This window comes from Ascidiella aspersa, chromosome 5 (assembly GCF_963924565.1).
Source record: "Ascidiella aspersa chromosome 5, kaAscAspe10.2, whole genome shotgun sequence".
NCBI classification, from domain to species: domain Eukaryota; kingdom Metazoa; phylum Chordata; class Ascidiacea; order Phlebobranchia; family Ascidiidae; genus Ascidiella; species Ascidiella aspersa.
The window spans coordinates 13210171-13213240 of NC_139451.1; the positions used below are offsets into that span (position 1 = coordinate 13210171).

At 56.5% G+C, this 3070-nt stretch overlaps 2 non-coding genes across 2 annotated transcripts; both read left to right on the forward strand.

The window, feature by feature from the left end:
* Positions 1-241: 241 nt before the first annotated feature.
* Positions 242-2052, forward strand: LOC146144353 (small subunit ribosomal RNA). The gene has a single exon (XR_014500578.1). It is a non-coding gene; the product is annotated as a small subunit ribosomal RNA (ribosomal RNA).
* Positions 2053-2299: 247 nt separating this feature from the next.
* LOC146144354 (5.8S ribosomal RNA) lies at positions 2300-2453 on the forward strand. Its single transcript, XR_014498934.1, has one exon. It is a non-coding gene; the product is annotated as a 5.8S ribosomal RNA (ribosomal RNA).
* The last annotated feature ends 617 nt before the right edge of the window (positions 2454-3070 follow it).

Genomic DNA, 3070 nt, shown 5'->3' on the forward strand with positions numbered 1-3070 from the left:
GCGAAGTTGTCTGGCGTGCGTTGCGCTCGCGCCGGTGTTGGCGACGTGGCGGTCGAAAGGCCTGCCGACGAAGTCTTACTCCGGCGGGTGCGACGGGCGGTGACGGTTTTCTGAGTTCGGGCAGCCGAGCAAAGAACGAAATTTTAACGGAGAGAAGCCTTCGGGTTTCGCATCGACCGAGCGACGGCGCCGCATCAGCGGCGCCTCCTTCGTCGGCCTTTCGGGGCTACGCTAAAGTAGCTACCTGGTTGATCCTGCCAGTAGTCATATGCTTGTCTCAAAGATTAAGCCATGCAAGTCTAAGTACGAGCTCTCGTACAGTGAAACTGCGAATGGCTCATTAAATCAGTTATGGTTCATTTGATCGTACGTTTTACGTGGTTAACTGTGGAAATGCTAGAGCTAATACATGCGTGAAGCGCCGACCTCGCGGGAGGCGTGCTTTTATCAGACCAAAAACCGACCGGGCTTCGGCCCGCAACCTTTGGTGACTCTGGATAACTTTGCGGATCGCACGGTCTCGCACCGGCGACGGATCATTCAAGTGTCTGCCCTATCAACTTTCGTCGGTACGGTACTGGCCTACCGAGGTTCTTACGGGTAACGGAGAATCAGGGTTCGATTCCGGAGAGGGAGCCTGAGAAACGGCTACCACATCCAAGGAAGGCAGCAGGCGCGCAAATTACCCATTCCCGACGCGGGGAGGTAGTGACGAAAAATAACAATACAGGACTCTAAACGAGGCCCTGTAATTGGAATGAGTACACTTTAAAACCTTTAACGAGTATCCATTGGAGGGCAAGTCTGGTGCCAGCAGCCGCGGTAATTCCAGCTCCAAAAGTGTATATTTAAGTTGTTGCGGTTAAAAAGCTCGTAGTTGGATTTTGGGCGCAGGCGGCCGGTCCGTCGCAAGGCGTGTACTGGCCGTCCTGGCCTCACCTCCGGTTCTCCGCCGGTGCCCTTGACTGAGTGTCGGCGGCGGCCGGAACGTTTACTTTGAAAAAATTAGAGTGTTCAAAGCAGGCGATTCGCCTGAATAATGGTGCATGGAATAATGGAATAGGACCTCGGTTCTATTTTGTTGGTTTTCGGAGCGCGAGGTAATGATTAAGAGGGACAGACGGGGGCATTCGTACTGTGCCGTTAGAGGTGAAATTCTTGGATCGGCGCAAGACGAACGACTGCGAAAGCATTTGCCAAGAATGTTTTCTTTAATCAAGAGCGAAAGTCAGAGGTTCGAAGACGATCAGATACCGTCCTAGTTCTGACTATAAACGATGCCAACTAGCGATCGGGGGGCGTTAGTTTTACGACCTCTCCGGCAGCTTGCGGGAAACCAAAGTCTTTGGGTTCCGGGGGAAGTATGGTTGCAAAGCTGAAACTTAAAGGAATTGACGGAAGGGCACCACCAGGAGTGGAGCCTGCGGCTTAATTTGACTCAACACGGGAAATCTCACCCGGCCCGGACACAGTGAGGATTGACAGATTGAGAGCTCTTTCTTGATTCTGTGGGTGGTGGTGCATGGCCGTTCTTAGTTGGTGGAGCGATTTGTCTGGTTAATTCCGATAACGAACGAGACTCTGGCTTGCTAACTAGTTACGCGACCCAATCGGTCGGCGTCTAACTTCTTAGAGGGACTAGTGGCGTTTAGCCACACGAGATTGAGCAATAACAGGTCTGTGATGCCCTTAGATGTTCGGGGCCGCACGCGCGCTACACTGACCGGATCAGCATGTGCTCGCCTTGGCCGACAGGTCTGGGTAACCCGCTGAACCCCGGTCGTGCTAGGGATAGGGAATTGCAATTATTTCCCTTGAACGAGGAATTCCCAGTAAGCGCGAGTCATTAGCTCGCGTTGATTACGTCCCTGCCCTTTGTACACACCGCCCGTCGCTACTACCGATTGAATGGTTTAGTGAGGTCCTCCGATTGGACCTGGCGCGGCCGGCAACGGTCGAGCCGGCGTCCGAGAAGACGATCTAACTTGATCATTTAGAGGAAGTAAAAGTCGTAACAAGGTTTCCGTAGGTGAACCTGCGGAAGGATCATTAACGGTCTCGCAAACGCTTCGGCGAACGCGAAACTCGGACAAGCGAGAGAAAAAGTCTTTGCTACCCGGCGCCCGACCCGCGAGGAGCGGCGCGCCGGCCGGCGATTCGGTCACCCGGTAATGTTTGCGCGTCGAGTGCCGCGGTGCCGCGCGCTCCGGCTTCAAGCGTCGGCCTGGCCGACCGCTCGGCGCGGTCTATTTTGTCACCCTATAGTGCGAGGCACTGTGCGAGCGAAACAATCGTGGATGGCTCTTGGCGGTGGATCACTCGGCTCGTGAGTCGATGAAGGACGCAGCTAGCTGCGTGAATTAGTGTGAATTGCAGGACACATTGAGCATCGACGTTCTGAACGCAAATTGCGGCCTCGGGTCAATCCCGGGGCCGCGCCCGCCTCAGGGTCGCGTTGCAAACGTTCCGCGCGGGGATTTCTCCGCGCGGCTGCTGCGGCGTCGGACGCGCGAGCGCCCGTCCCGCTCAAGACAGCACGGCACGATGCGCGACGATCGCGACCAGAATCCCGCGCGGCGGCGGCGAGTCGACCTCGAAGAGGCCAACGGCTGGCGGCTCAAGGGCGGGAATCGAGGTGCGCGGCGGCGCGCGGCGCCGACGGCGAGCGCGGAACGGGAAGAATAGTCCCGGTCCTTACTTTCGGCCTGAGGTCGGACGAGGCTACCCGCTGAATTTAAGCATATTACTAAGCGGAGGAAAAGAAACTAACGAGGATTCCCTCAGTAACGGCGAGTGAAGCGGGATGTGCCCATCGCCGAATCCGCGCGCTTTTGGAGTGCGCGGAATTGTGGCGTACGGAATTCGTCACGGCGCGCTTCGCCGGTCGCCCGCGTCCTTCTGATCGAGGCCTTTTCCCAGAGCGGGTGTCAGGCCCATGGCGGCGACAGGCGGGCGCGCTACGGCGTCTTCCCAGAGTCGGGTTGTTTGGGAATGCAGCCCAAAGCGGGTGGTAAACTCCATCTAAGGCTAAATACGGTCACGAGACCGATAGCGAACAAGTACCGTGAGG